Here is a 20,969-nt window from a genome sequence, read left to right as displayed (position 1 = left end):
GTCCACCTCCTGTTGTCCTCTCACATCAAAATCCACCAGCATATTTCTTTAGAACTGTTTTGTATTGTTTTCTCTCGTAACTGGGCTTGATCTGTGCATTTTATCCCTCCCTCATTCAGACTAGATGACTTTTTCACTGGACAAAAGCAATATTATTGTTGAAGGTCTTTTATTTTGGCCAGAAGTTAAAAACATCTAAATATTGTTGTTTATTGCAAACACACAGATTTTAACTTTACAAGATATTACTTGATGGACTGGAGTTGTGTGGATTACTTGTGGATTGTTGTGATGTTTTCATCAGCTGTTTGGACTCTCATTCTGGCGGCACCCATTCACTGCAGAGGATCCATTGATGAGCAAGTGATGTAATGCTACATTTCTCCAAACCTGTTCTGATTGTTATGGGGTTTGGTTCATCACGTGACATCAATTTTACATTTGGGCCTGAGTATTTTTGGAATGGGATACGAAAATAAAACGAGGTCATGTATGCATATTAATTCTGATGCAGTTAATAGGTTCGTATGGAATGAAATGAGGTCAACACTCCTCAATTTGACCTGGAATCCCACAGCAGTCGCTCAGTGTTGCGGAGGTGAAGGGCATCATGTCCAGGGAAATCTCCATCTCTCCCTCCTGCTGCTCTAGGCCTGGCAGCAGCCCGTTCCGCTGGATACGAGACGAATCGGACACGACCGAGACCTTGTCGAAAGGTAAGTCCACGTGTCCCTCATGATGACCGGGGACCAGAACCAGGCACTGCGGGTTGGAAACGCCCTGCGCGTCCTTGTGGAGCAGAGTGGTGTCGTGATGGTAGGACACCAGCTCGTTGGTGAAGTTCACCGTCTCCACCGCAGAAGACGCGAAGAGCCGGTTGCAGCCCAAAATAGTGCTGAAAGCTTTGCGGAAATCCGCGTTGAACGCGTAGATGACCGGGTTGAGCGATGAATTGGGCGATGAGTTGGACAAGTAGGTGTCAGAAGTTGATGTTTGGTGCTGCTCACGCAAAGAGAGTCTCCAAGAGTGTCCAGGTCACAGAATGGCACGATGCAGTTAAGGACGAGGGGCAGCCAGCAGAACACAAAACACCCCCATGATGATGGAAAGCGTTTTCAACACCTTGGTTTCTTTCTTAAACGTGGTTTTCAGCGACTGTTCGCTCGCGCAGTCGTGCATGTGCAATGCCGCCCTCTCCAAAGTGGAGATCCTCCGGATCTGCGTTTGCGCGATCCGGTAGATCCGCGTATATGTTCCTATCATGATTATAACAGGGATGTAAAAGCTTATAAGTGAAGATGCAATAGCATAAGTCCTGTTTAAAGTCGCCGTGCAGTCCTCCGAGCTGACGGTGAGGTTCAAGAGCGCGCTGTGATCCTCAGCCCTGTGCCAGTTCAGTCTGACCGGAATGAAAGAGATCAGGACGGAAAGTGTCCACGCCATCCCGATCATTATAAACGCCATCCTTTGGGTCATTTTGCGCTCGTAACGAAAGGGGTTTGAGATGGCCCAGTATCTGTCCAAACTGATGATGCACAGGTTGAGGATAGACGCCGTTGAGCACATGATATCAAAAGCTATCCAAGTGTCACAAAAGCTCCCAAAGAGCCAGCAGCCGGCCACTTCAGAGACTGCTTTCCACGGCATGACCAGAACAGCCACGAAGAGATCGGAAACTGCGAGGGATATGACGAAGAAATTGGTGACTTTGGATCGGAGGTGTCTGAATCTGATGACGGCGGCGCACACGAGCGTGTTCCCCAGCAGCGTGGAGAGGATGAGCGCGCAGAGAGCGCAGCCCGTCAGCGCGCGGACACCCACACCGGAGCTGTCCCTGTCTGCACCATCGCTCTCCATGGGGCTTCCTCTGGACCCAGAGCAGACAGATCATATTCAATTGGCTCCTCGCGTCACCAGTTCCTCTGTTTTCCAGGGAATCTCTTTTTCGAAAGGTCTCTTCTTACAAAGTGTCATCGCGCTCCTGCTGAACAGAGGGAATGGGGCAGCACTCTCTCCGCTGTAAACAGAGAGAGAGAGAGAGAGAGAGAGAGAGAGAGAGAGAGATCGGTTAGGGTTCGACTTGAGTGTGAGTTCGCTCACTGAGTTACAGAAAACAGAAAAGTAATAGAACGCAGCTCCACTTCAGTATATCAACATGATTTCTGATACACATATTGAAATCTATCTATCTATCTATCTATCTATCTATCTATCTATCTATCTATCTATCTATCTATCTATCTATCTATCTATCTATCTATCTGTCTATCCGTCTATCTATCTATCTATCTATCTATCTATCTATCTAAATATATATGTATGTATATATATATATATATATATATATGTATGTATGTATTTATTTATTTATTATTTTTGGTGACTGAAAAAGTACTAGTTTCAGCCTGTCGTTAACAGTTGTTTGAAATTAAGTTGTGAAGCACAGTTTAACAACATATTGTGTAGCTGTGCAATCATTCTTTGCGGTGTATGCACAGTGCAGTATTTCTCTGTGTAGCCTGCATCTTCTGGTTGTGTGTTGTTGAATATATCCAGCAGGCGGCGCGTGGACTCTCCTGTTAGGAACGCATCGAATGACGTCACTGGAATTTCAAGATGGCTTCGGATCACGGTCAGGATGCGGTCATCTACCGGTGCGAGACAGGAAAGCGTTGATGTTTTGAAGCGGACATGTCTATGAACTCACGGTATTTGCGTACTATTAATATTTCTCCTGTTAGTATGGTGGAGGACAGTGTGAGTAGGCGTCATGGTGAAAGAAGAGCGGAGTACAACACTGAACTAATGTCACAGCGCCTCGGCTGTCAGTCCACAAGAGGATTTTGTTGAATGAGATGGGAAAAGACTGGGGATGAACCCGTGCAGATATATTTCCTTTATATGAGAGCAAACTGAGACAGACACATTCCTGACTGGATGTTTTTTTTTTTTAAAAGAGGACTACAGTAGAGGTCATTTGTTGCTGCTCGATCTTGGTTCAGGAATTGGGCTGCGGCCCGATGGGTATGTACTGTACTGTCACTTGCTCTTATATTAGTAGCTCTTCTTTGACAGTAATGCAGGATTGGCTGTGTCTTTCAAACCGTATTCAGCCGTCTACGTAGCTTCTTTACACGCTTTCAGAACGTTCTGAATTAAAATTGTATCAAGACTCGCCTGTCATGATACAAAATGCTGAATCAAGTGGTTCTAAACTTGATTATGATGCGCATCTTATACTGAGCTGAATCGAATGTTCGATTCAAACGCTACAAACGTGTTTTATTAGTATTATTATTATTAAAGAAAAAATAACAATTACAATTGTAAACACAGAGACAAAGTGTTATCACATTGCCAAAACAAATAAATGAAGTCTTCTTCAGAAGATTGACAAAAACTGCAAATCAGTGTCAGACTTACATCTCTTAAGAAAGGCTTTATTTGGATAAAATTTGTGAATTAATTTAAATGTTATTTCCTTTGTTTTATTGGTAAGCAGATGCTTGCGAGGCAAGGACCATACTTTCTTCCATTGAACATTCTCCACAATATTATTCCAATAATGTATAAGGTAAGGAACTGTTGATCTCTCTCTCTCTGGAAGAGAGCTCTGATTTTACAGTAATTTTTTTTTTATTGGTCTACAGAAAAGCATACACTTACGATCATCTGAGTTAAAGTCAGTGTATACGTACATGGCCATGAAAATGTAGCACCTTGCATCAGAAAAGACACACCAGAGCGAATGGCATTGAAAACAATCGCATATTCATCAGCAGATTCAGGAATATTATATTTCTGTAAAAAATCGGAGTGTTTTATTAGAGTAGGTCTTGTGAGTTAAAAAGCTGACCAACTAAAAGAAGGTCTTTTTCGAACCAATTATCAGTAATTGGCTTAAGAATTTTCTTGAAAATCCTTCTTCACTTTGGAGTATGATCCCTAATTATATCTTTTCTAAAGTTGGTGACCTGAATTTTCTTTTTCTCTGTAATTATAATGTCTCAAATATCCCTTACAAACTGTCTAATTTCCATAAGCAGATGCTCTTGGCCTGGTCCCTAATATAATAACACAACTTTTCTCCACACAGATAATAATTATGGAATAATAAGGATATTCTCTACAAGAATAAATGCTACAAACCTGATTATGAATCAAATGTTTGAATTAAATGTTTTAAATGTGCGTATGAAGCCAACAATACTAAATAAAATATTCTAAAAGTTATGATTTAAAAAAAAAAAAAAAGCCTCAATGAATATTCGAGATCAACGGTCCCCTAAACTACTGAATCGAAAGCGTGGATGTAATGTTCATGCACTAAATTACTAAATATAGCATTCTAAACGTGTTCGTAAATCATGTTCAACAAAGCTGAATTAAATGTTCGAATTAAAAAAAAATGCTATCAGTTAAATCTGAATTGAATTTAATATTACAAATGGAATATATGCAACAAAATGTTGAATCAGATTGATTCTGATGCTCTGCTAAGCTGCTGAATCCAAAGTTCGAATCAAATGTCATGAACAAGAGTACGATTATGATGCTCAAAATACTAAATAGAATATGCCAAATGATCATAAAATTCAAACTGAGCGTTCGAGTACAACAATGGCAAAAAGTGCTGAATCGCATGTTCTTATTGAATGCTCTATCATGCATTAAAATACGGAATCAAACTTTCTGAAAGTAAGCATGTTGTTCAAAACAGGTTAATCAGATGTTCCAAATGGAATTATGATGCATGTTTTTAATGAAGTGTGAATTTGATGTTTTAATTGTGTGGTTTTTGGCTGAATATTATATTTTAATCAAACGTTTCAGATGTGATTATGTTATTAATATCAAATTTTTTATATGGGATTATGTACAAAATTATGATTATGATGTTCAGCAAAGCTGATTTTTTTTTTAACCAAACATTTTAAAACTCTGTTATAATGTTCAAATCAAAACTAAATTGGATGTTGCAATTTAACATTCCAAATGGAATTAATAATTCAACAATTTACTGAATCAAACATTCCAAACATGATTCTGATGCTCATCTAAGATGCTGAATCAAATCTTCAATTTGAATGTTAAAAATGCAAATATGATGCCCAAATACTGAACACAATGTGTTTCAAACATTCTGATGTTCAGAAACTCTGAACTGAACGATTCCAACGGTGCTTAAAAATACTGAATCAGTGCTTGGATGGAATGTTCTGTCATGCCCCAAAATACTAAAGCAAACATTCCAAATGTGATTATGAAATGTACTGACTCAAAATACTGACTCAGATGTCCCAACACATATGTGATCTTTAATGCCTAAAATACTGAATCAAAAATGAAACACGATGACCGAAAACAATGAATCAAATGTTTCAAACATGTCCGTCATGCTCTGAAGTGCAGTCTTCTTGGTAGACTGCTTAGCAGGATTTGAAACATGCAAAATATTTCACTGCATATATTTTAAAATTGGTTTATTTTAGGTTATCCACCCAGCGGGGTCCAGAAGAGCAGTGTCATCTCCGAGCATTGTGGGCATTCTGTAGATTCACCTGTGAAGCTGATGGTGGAGTCGTCTTCCTCTGGAGGCAGGGGTGCTGAGGAGGGCAGACCACCTCCCACGCATCGCAGATGTTATAGACAGCAAGAAGAACATAATACAAGGCATGTTCTCCCATACTGGAACGACGCAGGGAGAGAGAAAGGCCAATTGCACAGCAGCCAAGGACCACGAGGTGCCAGAGTCATGTGATAAAGTACAGCATCAGACCAGTAACCCAGCCATGTGGTGCTAAGCTCCCCAAATGGACATGCAGTGAAATCATCTCATCCTGCAGGAAGCTACTTGAATTCCAGAAGAAAACTGACTGTGATTGCAAACGGAGAACTGTTGGCAGACTCCGAGAGGTGGTGGCTGGATGCCGTTGCTTCTGCGCCTCCACCTCAAGATGCATCTGAAGACCAAACTACTAGCTCGGAAGACCCAAAAGATGCCCGAAATTCAGTGTTTAACAATACAAGAAGTTGTTCTGAAGGTCTCTCTCTCAGGACGTTTTCCTCCAGCACTTTCCTCAACACTGACTCTGCTCCTCTCAGTCCGGACGATGACGAGACCTTCTCCTCATCAGATAGACCTGATGACCCGAGCTTCACGGACGTGAGTCTGAAACCCAGGAACACTTATGAGAGCAGTCGACGTCAGAGCGCCCCAGACAAAACATCCCTGGTGTGCTGAGGTTGCTGTCGCAGATCTGACTCTCAGCCAGAGGAAACACGGCATCTCTGAGATCTTCAGCAGGTATTGTTATGCTATACAGTTTTGCTTCATATGAAATACTGCTTTAGCTAAATATGAGAACCACAATTCGCAGGTACATGTTACATTGAGCCTATCAGAAAGTTAATTAGATGATCAAAATGGAATTAATGACAAACTAGAGTGTTTATGTGGGGAAGTCGTGGCCTAATGGTTAGAGAGTTGGACTCCCAATCGAAGGGTTGTGAGTTCGAGTCTTGGGCCGGCAGGATTTGTGGGTGGGGGGAGTGCATGTACAGTTCTCGCTCCACCTTCAATACCACGACTTAGGTGCCCTTGAGCAAGGCATCGAACCCCCAACTGCTCCCCGGGGCGCTTGCAGCATAAAATGGCTGCCCACTGCTCCGGGTGTGTGTTCACAGTGTGTGTGTGGTGTTCACTGCTCTGTGTGTGTGCACTTCGGATGGGTTAAATGCAGAGCACTAATTCTGAGTATGGGTCACCATACTTGGCTGAATGTCACGTCACTTTCACTCACTTTGTGCACTTCGAATTGGTTATAATCAGAAGTTTGATTGTTTGTATGGGTCACCATACTTATTTATGTTTTCTTAGAGAGTATATATAAATGTGTGTGTGTGTGTGTGTGTGTGTGGTGTGTGTGTGTGTGTGTGTGTGTGTGTGTGTGTGTGGTGGGTAAAAAGTGTTTTCTACAAGCATTTATTTTGTTTTACAAGCTCAGCTAACCTCAACTTTTCATATACATTATCTCATGTCTCATATATCTGTTTTTCAATATTCATAAAAAAGTTTTAAAGCATATGTAGAATAGTTTTTTAATTAATTTATTTCTTAAATGGTTTGTACTGTTCATTTAAAGGCATGTTTTACCCCAAAATTGATCATTTATTTTCTTTTTCCATGAAATGCAAAAGGAGATTTTAATAAGCCGTTCTTCTTCAAAAGTGGATGGTGATTTATATTTCAGCTTTAAAAGGATATTAAAGTACTATAGAATTAGCCTTTTTTTTTTAATCTCATAAATCAACATCTACTTTCACTGCATAAACAAATTGCAACTAAGATATTTTTGTATAATTATTTTATTATTTTTTTTTTCATGGAACAAAGAAAATGACATGGGTAAATAGTAAATAGTGATAAAATTACATTTTTTAACTGGTCTGTCCCTTTAAAATATCAATGTATTATGGTAAAAAAGAAGAATCTTCTCAAAAGACACTTTCTTCAAGAATTTTTTGTTTTTTTCTTTCAAACACATAACACTTGAAAAGTAAACAGTTTTTGACCAAGATTCTGTCTCCTTCCCGGTTACTGAGCAGACTGGAAGCTTGAACTATGAATTTCCTCATATTTCACAATGCACGTTACAGTTCAGCTCAGTTGCAGATCGCATTTCAGTCTCAACAGCTGTGTTTCTGCAAAAGAGGAACATTTCTTCACATTTCATGCTTCACGGTTTTCATAATTAGCTTGTGCTTTATCTCAGTTCACAGGCTGTGGTGGCGTTCTTCTCAAGTCAGTGACTTACACTATCAGGGTTGTCTGACTTGTTGCACTTGCAGTTATTTTTGTGCATTGTCAGTGCAGTTTTTCCAGGCTTTGACAGATGCTCTGTGATGATTGTCTTTGCCAGAAATCTGTTCTCCCGAAAGCAGAGAGAGGCCCAGAGTGCACCGGGATGGAAACTGTTTGGAAAGGTCCCACTGAGAGAGAGTCCTCCCAAAGACTCCAAAACCATTCAGCAGGTCTGTTCACACCTGATTCAGATCGAGAGTCTTCATAGAACTGCTTTATCAATATTTTAAATAGCTGTTTATTGTTTTCTTTTTTGTGTGGGCTTTTTTTTTTTTGCTAAGTGAAAACTGTAGCGTCACTGTATGATGGAAAAAAAAATGATGTGAAGACATGACAGTTTCAAAAAATCATTCATTAATAGGCAAACAGCATAAACAGTGGCAAAACTAAATAATAAATAAAACAACACTAGACAGAGCTGAGCTGATAAAAACTGTGAGAATAGATAGGTCTGTAGGCTGGTAAATCTTCTCAATTCACCCGCCTGTGAAAGGTGTTTGGATTCTGGAAGAAACGGTTTTTAACAGTTCTGCTTTTGGTGCTGTCTAACCAGAAACAATTCAGTTCATCTCACCAGACATCTTTTTACAAGTTTCACTTCTGTCGTTTAGGCAAACTAGACTACAGTAGCTCTAAGAGAGTGTGTGTCAGTCTGTGTGCTGAGGCCTGATCCGGGCTGAATCAAGCTCGGCTGCAGTGTGTGGAGTACAGCCGGCTTCATTTCCATTCAGGATATTAGTGCATCTGTGTTTTTAGAAGAAAGACCAGGAAGGTCATTTCGAGGTCAGACTCAGCACATATTTTTAGCTGAACAAACGCACATGTTTAATGTTTTTATTTAATGCACGGCCTCACGCTGTCTCTCCCCCTCTTATCTTCAGTCACACACACGGCTCTCTTAGATTACTAACAGCCGAACTGCTCAGTTCCTTCTGTTTATTGATTTTAAAAAAAACTACACACAAATAAGAAGAAAAACCGGATCCAGTCAGAATAAAGGCCATTCAGTAAACAGCAGATCTCGCTGTCACGACTTATCGCTCCACTAAATCATGTCAGCATAAACTCCTCCTCAGTCAGCACAGTTTTAAAGGCCAGGCCATTATTTCTGCTATATGTACTGTATTTCTCTCATTTTGCTCTCTCTTCAGGAAGGTAACCCTGGCAATCTCACATCTGTATCTACAACCCAATCTCTTAAGTTCAGGGGTATGACGTTTGTTTTCTAGAGTGAGCTCTCCTTCATGTCTGTTCTGTGCACGGAGTTGTACGCCTTCACTTCCCATCAGTCATTTCAGCCACTTGCGCGTCACGTGACATGCTTGCTTTACTAGTGCTGTCACATTTGCTATGTTGAAAGGATAGTTCACCCAAAAATAAAGTCATTTACTCATGCTTATGTCATATTAAAAGTGTATGACTTGTCTTCCCGTAGAATGCAAAATAAGATATTTTGAAGACTGTTCACGCTGCTCTTTTCCATAGTTAAATCATACCGGTGACCAGGCCATCCAAACTTGTGTGCTCTGTTCCGCGTCTTATGAAGTTGTCTGATAGTTTTGTGTAAGGAACAGAGTGAAATTTAAGCAGTTATTTACTGAAAATCTTTCATGTAGCTGCTAAATTTAATTTGCACTTTTGCAAAGTTGAAGTTTTGTGATTTGTCTCTAGTTTTTTAGGTGATAAATGGTTTCCTTTTTTGTGAAATGAGACACATTTAAAACAAAACTTTTTTTTTTTTTTTTTTTTTTTTTTTTTTTTTTTATGATTTTTTTTTTTTTTTTTTTTTTTCTGTGTGAGAATACTTTTAAAAATTTGGTTGTTTTATGGAAAATAGCTGTGTGTGAATATTCCCTTAAAAATCTTTTTTTTGCGTTTCACACAAGAAATTGAGTTTTAACATTTTTGGGTGAAAGTTATTGCAACAGCTAACGTGAACTAAACAATGAAACAATATATTACAGGCATTTATTAATATAAATGATTAATTTCAACATTTACCAATATATTTTTAACATTTTAAGTTCTGTTAATGTATTATGGGACAACAATGAATTAACAATGAACATTATATGGAATATAAAGTTATGAAATTCACTGAAGGTATATATTGTTTATAAATGTAAATACATTAATAAATGTTCTAAAAAAATAGTTTATTGTTAGTTCATTATACTTAATGCACTAATTAATATTATTGAACCACAAATGTAAAGTGTGTTTGTAAATACATTAATAAATGTTCTAAAAAAATAGTTTATTGTTTTTTTTTTACTGTCAAGACTTTGTAGAAAATGTTATGAAATTTTGTTTTGGGCATTCGTAAGTGTATTTTTTTGCTAGATAAATTAGGTAAACTGTTCTTTTTTTTTTAAAGGAAAAAAGTGGGGGAAAAAAAAAACAAATAGTTAAAGAAACAGGACAAATTTTACCTTTAATGAAAATATTTTTTATTTTCATGAAAAAATATTTTGTAAATTTGTCTTTTCTAAAGAATAAATAGTAGGGAAAATTTGACATTTATTTAAAATATAATTATTTTGGGTAGGTAAAAATCTGTATTTATATTAAAATTTTAAAATATTAAAATATTTAATATTATATTATTATATAAAATAAAATAAATAATGAATTATTATTATATATATAATTAAATTAGATATTGAATGTTAATTGAATCATATAGGTTGCTAAAAAAAAAAAAGATAATTCCTTTTTTAATGGGGGCAAATCAACAAATCGAGTGGACCAGCAGAAAATGTTTTATTGTTGATCCATAAGTCTGGATATGTAAATATGCAGCTCTTTAGTATGAACCCTAAATGTTCTTCTTCTGATATCAAGCAGCTAAACTGTGCATGATAAGCAGCAGTTGATCCTCTGTCCTCTCTTCTCTGACTGCTTCCTGTCTTCACCCACATTTCTTTGAAAAAGGTCCCCCATTCATATATTGTTCATTGACATCTGTAGAAGCTTCTCAGACAGATGAGGGAAGAGTCTTTGTGCTGCTGTTCAGTCAGTAATGATAACTGAGCTTGTGCTGTAGGATGGTACAAGAAGAGGAACCGCACCAAAAAAACCAGGCCGACCGTTCTCAGAAAACACCTCTGTGGTTAGATGTGGTTTTTACACAATTCCGTTAAAGCAGCACGAGGGGTTTGAAACGTTCAGGTGTCCTCACACTTCCTCATATGAACAAAGCACCAAACTTTCACATGACCAGCCTTTCTCTCTGTAGCTGTAAACATCACACACACTGACCCATGCGCTTCGTCTTCACACGTCTGCCACCTGCCTTCTCATGTTCAACTCTCACGAGCCTGCGATTTCTGTCCAGACGCATCTAAACCTGACCTGTTGCTCTTCTCACAGGAGTACGAGGCCAAGGTGTCTAAATCGGGCCAACGGAAGAACCTGGAATTCGAACCATTGTCCACCACAGCGCTCATATTAGAGGACCGTCCCGCGTGAGTATCACATAAAACTGTTCCCTGACCAGGTACAGCACAAAATAAAAGCTGTCTCTTCCAAGTTGACTATAGCTGCAGTGTGGAATAATCTGTTGACTATAAAAGAGTTTTTAAAAAGCCAAACCCTTGGGAAAAAACAGTCTAGTCGAAATATAATGTCAATATGTTTTCTGCATTGATTCAACTGTAAGATTCAGTTGTGGGAGTCTTTGAGGTCCTTCCAGGAGAGTACAGGTATAGGTATTGTCACCCTCCTAAGTTGTTCCGGATACATATATCCAAGCAAACCTCGAGAAGCTCATCTTTCCCAAACAAAGGCCTATAAATAAGACTTAGCACAGACTGGGTTGTATTTCGCCACGCAAGTCCTTATGAAGAATAAATGAGCAGTGAAATGTGAGCGTGTCAGCCAAACCATGAGATAAACTTCCAGTATACGTTAGTGGACATAGTGACTCAGTGACATGTTGTTTCTCAAACATGTCAATGCTGACCGGGTTTCTAGGCGGTATATTTGAAACATTTAATTGACCGTTGCTGTAACCAACTGAAGTCATTGGCTTCCTTCCTTAGGAACCTCCCTGCTAAGTCGGAGGAGGAAGCGCAGCGTCACCGTCAGGAGTATGATGAAATGGTGGCAGAGGCCAAGAAAAGAGGTACATTTATTAAACAAGGGTTATTGGGAAACAGTTGGCAGGAAAATACTATTTGAGTCTTTCCACTTCAGAATTTCAGATTTAATTTTATGTTACACACTGAAGAAGGCCTTGAGCCAAATGTACGAGTTTTTCCTCTGTGTGCAAAATATAATATCACAGAAAGTCTGAATTATGAGTATGATAGCTGAATTTTTTAAGTAATTAAACAGATTTTTGCACCAAAACAATTGAGAGCACTTTGTAAATAGCCTTGTTGAACTGCATTATAATTCAGCGTTACTTGCCATGTCCTTGTAATTATTTGTACAATTTCTGAGTGAAAATAGTAAATTCTATGGCCATTTATATATTTATTTATGTATTTTTAGTGTACCGAGTTAGTATTGTTTTAATTTGGCTTAAATATTGCTAAATCTCATTAAACATGTCAAGAACACACCTGGGTCATATTTTGTCCCAAAAACAGATGGTTTATGCAAATGAGGAGCATCATAAGTAATTTATAATTCATAGAAAAGTTAACTTTTTTAAAAAAAAAAATATTGTGAAGTTCTTCTCATTGTATTAATGCAATGAATATTTAAATGCATACATTTTGAATTTTTTTAATTCTGTAATAAGAAGAAAATATATTGCTATTCAAATTAGCCCATCTGAATTATTAAATGTTTTATACATTATGATGGTGGTTCTAGGATTAAAAATTCAGATAAGCCCATCTGAATTATTAAATGTTTTAAAAATTAAACATGTTACAGAAATGATTTGAAAATCACCCACTAAAAATAATAGGAATTAAAACCTAAAATAAAATAAAATAAACCATTTGGAACCATTATGATAACAATAATGTTGGACAAATATGCATAACTGTCATAAAAAATGCAAAATAGTCTCTTTTTTTTATTATTATAAGGAGCTTGGATTTGCATGAATGTGACCCAGACATGTTTTCCGGAGGTTCACCCATACAAAACACACTCGTCACACTAGCGTATCTTTCCCTTGCCAAGACCAAGGTGGTCATCAAACGTGGAAATGTGCGATTTCATTTAGTCAGGAATGCACTTAATGAAACACTCTGCCTTGCTAAACTTTAATGTGAGGTAATATGAATGTTGTTCACAGAGCTGAAGGAGGCACAGAAGAAGAAAAAGCAGATGAAGGAAAGATTTAAACAGGAGGGCAGACCGAAAGCATCGCTAATGCCATGGTGGTTTGGAACAATGAAATCCTTCCCAACTGGGGAGAGCATGTGAGACAGGCCGCACTTCATTATCACAACCTGCAGTGATAATTATGTTAAACACACTGCTAAAACTAGAGCATAGTGCTTGTTCCCAATAGGAAGTTCCAATAAATATTAATACCTATGCATATAGATAAACCCATTTTATTACACTCTGCTGTGTGTGTGTTTCTTCAGGCGTGGTACGCGGCGTGTGAGGGATCTGTGGTGGCAAGGTCTTCCGCCCCAACGTGAGGGGGAAAGTCTGGAGTCTGGCCATTGGGAATGAGATGAACATAACCTCAGGTTTTTTTCTATTTTACTCTCTCTTTCATGTGTCAGTGAAGAGCTACCTTTGAAGATGCAGATAAGCCTAGGATTAGCTTAACCTTTTAGGCAAACATTCTGTCTGAAGTGTGTCATTATGCAGTATTCACATGAATGAATGCAAGACTGCACTGTGCAGGTCCGCCTGAAGCGATATTGAAACCGTCTTTGTAATGAAATTTGGATGGGTTTATTTCTGACACTCCCAAAAGAAAACGATTTTTGCATTTAGGATCTGCAGAAGTGAAAGTCTAAGCTAAATCGAACGTACAGACCAGATATTTCATCTGCCTTTTTAAGGTTTTATGATTAAAGCTGAGATATGCTGTCTGAGAATTGTAACCCTTTTTCCTTTCTGCTCCTCTCAGATTTGTACGAGATCTTTCTCTCGCGGGCCAAGGAGCGCTGGAAGAGCTTCAGGGAGACAGGCAGTGAGATGGAGTCAGATGGTACGTCTGTCATCCCTCGCACAGCCCACTGGAGCATTTAGACATGCCAATCACTCGAACTAATTCACAATTCGATCTGAATTATTCATGAGTGAATAGGTCTGAATTTAAATGGGTTTTAACTAGGGCTGTTGGAGCATTTAGACATGCCAATCACTCGAACTAATTAAAGTTTTGTTTACATAATATATGTATGTGTACAGGGTATATTTATTATGTATATATAAGTACACACACATAAATTATATATTTAGAAAATATTTACATGTATATACATTTATATATTTATATTCTTGTATTTTATATTATATATAAATATATTTAATATATAAACATAACATATTCTTCTTAAATATATACATGCATGTGTGTGTATTTATATATGCATAATAAATATACACAGTATACACACATATATTATGTAAACAAAACTTTTATTTTGGATGTGATTAATCGTGATTAATCATTTGACAGCCCTAGTTTTGTATTATTAATGTGTTTATAGTTTTGGTTTTTTAAGTGAATCAGTTGAGCCGATTCACAATTCAGTCTGTATGTTTCATAAGGGAATCAGTCTGAGTTTAAATGGGTTTTAACAATACTCTATGTTTGTCCAGTAATTGTAAACTGACAGAATCTGAATTGGTTCGCTTAGTCAGTTGAGCCAATTTACAATTCAGTCTGTATGTTTGAGTCTGCTGAGTTTGAATTGGTTCAGTGAATCAGGTGAGCTGATTCGTAGTTCGTCTGAATGATTCACTAGCGAATCAGCCTGGATTTGAATGTTTTTTAACAATACACTGCTTATACGCCAGTAATTGCAAACTGACAGAAAGTGGTTTAATGAATTAGTTTAACCAATCCTCAAGTCAATCTAAGGGTGCTTTCACACTTGGTTCACTTGCCTGGTTGATTGCTCCCCCCTCCCCTGCCCCCGCTGGACTGCGTTCATATTATTTTATTTGGGTCCGAACCGTGGTTTGTTGTGTCATCAAGCCACCTTGCTTAGTAACGACGGCGCAGGAGAAGGCAGCAAAATGCATAGTTGCTTTCTTCATTTTTATATATTTATGTTTTTTGAACCATTGGTTTTGTTTCCAAAGCTTCAGTACATAAAGGCACTTAAATCTGTCTTAAGGCCCGTTCACACCAAGGAAGATAACTATAAAGATAACTATAAAGATAACGATATTAGCGTCCACACCAGCGAACGATATCTTCTGTTTATTCTAAGCGCACGCTCGTTTGGCACTTTAAATTCTCGAGTTTGTTACAGCAGGATGGATTCTGATTGGCTGTCAATTTTTTATCGTTCATCAGCTGGAAAAAAAATCATTTTGAAAGTGATTCCAACGATATCATTTTTCTTTCTTTTTGTCGTTATAGTTGTGGTGTGGACTCTGTTCTTTAATACTGAAATACTGAAAACGATTTTTTAGAACTATATCTTTATCGTTATCTTTATAGTTATCGTCCTTGGTGTGAACGGGCCTTTTCGAATGCACTACAAATGCTCTAAAGAACGCTGAAGGTGAACAGATATGAGACATACAGCTCACTGCATGCAGTGCGTCAGTCATGCTCGTCAGGAAAGTGAGTGAAACACACACACAAAACACACGTTTATCAAATAATACATCATTAATAGCGTTTTCACTTCCACGATTTGGTACGATTTGCGTTCACATCAGCAGCGAACCGTACCGGAGTTCACATGAACTGTACCCCAGACCACCCTTTTTAAGTGAACTCAGGTATTCAAATCATCCAAACGAACCAGGTGCACACCAAAAGTGCTAGTGTGAAAGCTCCCTAAATGATCCATTAGCCATTTTAGTAACTATAAACTGACAAAATGCAAATTGGCTCGAATGGGTTTTTACAACCCACTCTGCTTATCCTGTAATTGGAACCTGACGAAAGCTCAGTTGGTTCAGTGAATCTGTTTAGCTGATTCACAATTCGGTCAAAATGGATTATTATCGAATCAGTCCAAAATTTGAAATGGTTTTAACACTCAGTCTTTTACTGAAGTTTATTGGTTCAGGTTCAATGAATCAGATGAGCTAATTTCACAATTTGAATGTTTGTTTTATCGAATCAGTCTGAAACTGAATGGTTTTTAACAATCCACTATGCCGGTAATTGCAAACTGACCAACTTTTCATTCAGTTTTGGTCTTGGTCTCACAGAAGTTCATCGGTGAGGAAATGCAGTGCTGGTGTGTGTGTGTGTACTGTATGCGAGCGTCTGACTTTCAGTTCTCCCCGGTTGCCTTCCTCCTCTTTTTACTGAAATGGTGGTTATTTCTTTCCTGTGCTACAAGCCCAGACTTGCTAATCACATGCTAATTCTTGTTTTTGTTTTCTACTATGCCTTCCAGCCCGTGTACTCTATAAAATGCTGTTTTATTAGCCTCAGCGCTTCGTTCTTTGATGGGTCTCAATGAATCTGTTAATAAAGCTGGTTTTTCAGAAAGTTTGAACACAAACACATCCTCACTTACACATCTGGCCCTCATCACAGCACTCAGACTGTTTTGGCCGGTGTTAGCCTCCAGCAGTACACTTAAAACACCAGACGTGCCTGTTATTTCCACTGTAGAGTATCACAGGACGATTGTGATGTAGATGTAGGAGCAATAGAGTTGGAACAGAATCTGTAAATACTTCAGCTATGATGTGATATTTTGGAGTAATGTTGAGTAATGTTGTGGTTGTTACAGCAGACAGTGCCGACCGTGAGTCCAGTCTGGATCTGATCAAACTGGACATCTCACGCACATTTCCACCACTCTTCATCTTCCAGAAGGTACTGTTCGCACTCCTCCTGTCACTGTTATGGTATCAGGATAACTGTAAATATTGTTAGTGACTACTGTTGCTCTCTCTTGTGTTAGGGTGGGCCGTACCATGATCTCCTGCACAGCGTTCTGGGCGCTTACACCTGCTACAGACCTGACGTGGGATATGTGAGTGATCATGTACAAGGGTCAAAAAACAAAAAATGAACCATATAACAATGAGCCAATATTTACAAAGATCTTATGCGTTCCTCTCTTGTTTCTCATTTGCTTATAAAAACATTTCCTCTGAGCAGTTTCATGTGTTAGCAATGTCAAAAGTGCTTGAACTATCATAAAACTTGATAGGATAGCTGTATTTAATCAGGTGTTCCATATATTTTAAGTTTGGGGTTGGTGAGATTTTTTTTTATTATTATTATTTTTGAAAGAAGTTTCTTATGCTCACCAAAGCTGCATTTATTTAATCAAACATAGAGTAAAAACTGTAACTCAAAATAATAATATATTCTTATATATTTTGTAATATATTATAAAATGTAATTTATTCCTGTGATGCAAAGCTGAATTTTTAGCATCATTACTCTAGTCTTCAGTGTCACGTGATCTTTCAGAAATCATTCTAATGTGCTGCTTAGGAAGCATTTGATTGCTATCAATGTTGAAAACGGTTGTGCTGCATCGTATTTTTGTGGAAACAATGATACCTTTTATTTTCAGGAATCTTTGCTTTAATAGACAGTTCAACTGAACAGAATTCATTTGAAACAGAAATCCTTAGTAACATTATGAATATCTTTACTGTCACTTTTTATCAATTTAATGCATGCATCCTTGCTAAATAAAAGCATTAAATTCTTACCGACCCCCAACCTTGCAGAACTGCAAATGTGAGTTAAATAAAGCATTGATGTTTCTAAATTTGTGCGTTAATAAAAAATTGTGTATAGAAACTAGTTTAATCCCGTACCTTATTCGAAGGGCCTGTCCTCATTACAGCCAGTAGCCGATGATGAAATGTCTTTATTTGGCTGCAGGTTCAGGGAATGTCCTTCATAGCTGCTGTGTTGATTCTCAACCTGGAGGAGGCTGAGGCTTTCATCGCCTTCACCAATCTCCTCAACAAACCCTGTCAGATGGCTTTCTTCAGAGTGGACCATGAGCTGGTACTGTCCCTCCACACGCAACATTTTATAGACGCTCCGATTGTTTACATCATTTTAAAGGAATGTGTCAGGTTCAAAACAAGTCAAGCTCTGTCGACAGCATCTTTTTTGCTTTACAGATATTAAACTGAGAGACAAGACATAACACTGCCCTGGCCCCTGCATCATATTTGTTGAATGAAACCCAATATCCATTTCTTACTAAAATGCTGCTTACTGCTTTTATAACCATTTTTTTTCTGATTCTGATTCCAAAACAGTTGCCTGTTTTGCTCTTGCATGTCATACTTTCTCACAAAATATGTGACCCTGGAGCACAAAACCAGTCTTAAATCACTGAGGTATATTTTTAACAAAAGCCAAAAAAAAAAAAAAACATTGTATGGGTCAAAATTATCGATTTTTCTGTTTTGCTCTTGTTCCAAGAAGATTTTTTGTAAATATCCTAACATAAATATATCAAAACTAAATTTTTTGATTGGTAATATACATTGCTAAGAACTTAATTTGGACCAGTTTTAAAGGCGATTTTCTCAGTATTTTGAGTTTTTTTTGCTCCCCTCAGATTCCAGATTTTCAAACAGTTGTATCTCGGCCAAATATTGTCCCATCCTAATAAAACCATACATCAATGGAGAGCTTATTTATTCAGCTTTCAGAGGATCAAATGGGTCACATATGATACATTTGAAATCATTTCACAGAAAACTGCCACAAAGACACAATTCCCATCTTCCTCTGAGCCGAGTTACATCTTTTTGTTAGATTATTTGATGTTTTTCTGGGTTGAGTTTGATATGTTTGTTAAAGACTTTTTATGCCTAATTTCCCATTTTTTTTTTTCATTTCTTTGCAGATTGAAAGTTAATTGACACTTGATGAATACTTTTTGTCATTAAAATATCATTTTTTGACATTTTACTGCTTTTGCTATTTTGCTAAGTGCATTGAAGACACATTGACACACATAAAATTCTTATTTTGGAAAACAAAAAACATGATATTTTGAATATTGATATATTAATATTTCTGAAGTCATCATCAAATGGCATCATGAAATTAGGTAATATTATGCCTTTATTGCAAATCAGCAGAATTGCTTTTTAAATGCCAGACAGATATTATTTGACTTCATATTAATTCTAGTTTATTTCTGGGTGGATTGATTGAGTGGATTTTGACACGTACAGCTTCTGCATGAATTAGTGAGCTGTTTTAACTCTGTGTCCTCTCTTTCTTGTTAGATGCTGAAGTACTTTTGCAGCGTTTGAGGTGTTTTTTCGAGGAAAACCTCCCGAGACTTTTTAATCACTTCAAGAGTTCCAACCTCACGCCTGACCTGTATCTCATAGACTGGTGAGTACATGAAGAACCCTCTGATGAAGAAAAAACACTTCTTACAAATCTTGTTCTGAAAGAAATCTGAGTAAGCGTGTGACATTTAGGTGTAGATCCTGAAGCTACGTTCCATTCAAAGCCAGAAGACGAAACAAAACACCTGGATGCATTACTGTCTTTTTCATTCCCAAATCTGTGTTTACAGGATCTTCACCCTCTACACTAAGTCCCTGCCGCTGGATGTGGCGTGTCGGGTGTGGGACGTGTTCTGCAGAGACGGGGAGGAGTTCCTGTTCCGCACGGGGCTTGGGATTCTGCGGCTCTACGAGGAAGTGCTTCTGCAGATGGACTTCATCCACATCGCTCAGTTCCTGACCAGACTCCCAGAGGACACGCCGTCCGAACGCCTTTTCAGCTGCATCGCCAACACTCAGATGATCAGTGGCAACAGGAAGTGGACACAGGTCAGTTCCTGTCTGAGCTGTTACAGCGATCAACCTGTGGAGTTTGTTTGTGAGGGAAATGCAGGCAGGAAATTAAATGCAAATACACTCCCTGATACATTTTGTTCTCTTCAAAGACTCTTTTGCATAACTTCTATTATTAGATATCTAGTAAAATTAATTTGTTTTGAGGAAAGGGCAGAATTTTCATATTTTCGGTAAACTAACCCTTTATTTTGAGCACAGCTCACACTACAGGGGACTTTATTCTTCTACAGAACATTGTGATTTGTGTGGTGTTCATCCAAAAATGAAAATGTGTTGTAAATCTGTTCATCTTCAAGCCATCCAAGATTTAGATGAGAGCAGATTTGAAGAAATTTAGCATTACATCACTTGCTCACCAGTGGATGCTCTGCAGTGAATGGGTGCCGTCAGAATGAGAGTCCAAACAGCTGATAAAAACATCACAGTAATCCACAGCACTCCAGTCCATCAGTTAACATCTTGTGAAGCCAAAAGCTGCATGTTTGTAAGAAACAAATCCATCTTTAATGTGTTTTAACTTAAAACCATTGCTTCTGGCCAGAATACCAGCCCATAATGCATAGTAACGCTTCCTCAGATGAAAAAAGTCCATCTCCTGTTTTCACTTCACAAGATTGGAATTGTGTGGATTGTTGTGATGTTTTTTATCAGCTGTTTGGAATCTCATTCTGACGGGCACCCATTCACTGCAGAGAATCCATTGAGAAACTATTCTTTTAACATTTCTGTCAATTATTGTAATTATTAATTATTATCGTCTCTTTCTCTTCATCAGGTGTTTAATGCCCTCCTAAAGGATAAAGAAATGGAAAAAAGCAGCAGTCCTACAGTGAAAAACTCTTGAACTATCACCATTTTTATATTTCCAGTTGACTTTAACTCTCTATTAGAAGAGAGGATTGTATAAAACGGGCTCAAAGAAATGAAAAGAAAAAAAGAAGAAAAAGCTAAACTTGATTTCTTTTGTAACCGTGCCAGTATTACTGAAGTTACACATTTGTATGAGTTAAAAATATAAGCCTTTTATGAGAAATTATTCCACCAGCTTAGTCATGTACTGTACTGGACACCAGCATCAGGCTTTTTCTTAACATTCCTTAACAGAACTGGTGCATTCGAAGTGTGCTGACATACGTACCATTAACTCTTCTTGTTTGCTGAAGCATATTCATGC

At 37.8% G+C, this 20,969-nt stretch overlaps 2 pseudogenes; one reads left to right on the top strand and one right to left on the bottom strand.

Moving 5' to 3' along the window:
- Positions 1 to 317: 317 nt before the first annotated feature.
- LOC109099104 lies at positions 318 to 2,241 on the bottom strand (annotated as a pseudogene).
- Positions 2,242 to 3,020: 779 nt separating this feature from the next.
- Positions 3,021 to 20,726, top strand: LOC122139028 (annotated as a pseudogene).
- The last annotated feature ends 243 nt before the right edge of the window (positions 20,727 to 20,969 follow it).

This window comes from Cyprinus carpio, chromosome B12 (genome assembly GCF_018340385.1).
Source record: "Cyprinus carpio isolate SPL01 chromosome B12, ASM1834038v1, whole genome shotgun sequence".
Classification (NCBI taxonomy): Eukaryota; Metazoa; Chordata; class Actinopteri; order Cypriniformes; family Cyprinidae; genus Cyprinus; species Cyprinus carpio.
The sequence above is the reverse complement of the archived record's forward strand: the minus strand, read 5'-3'. Positions and strand labels throughout refer to the sequence as shown.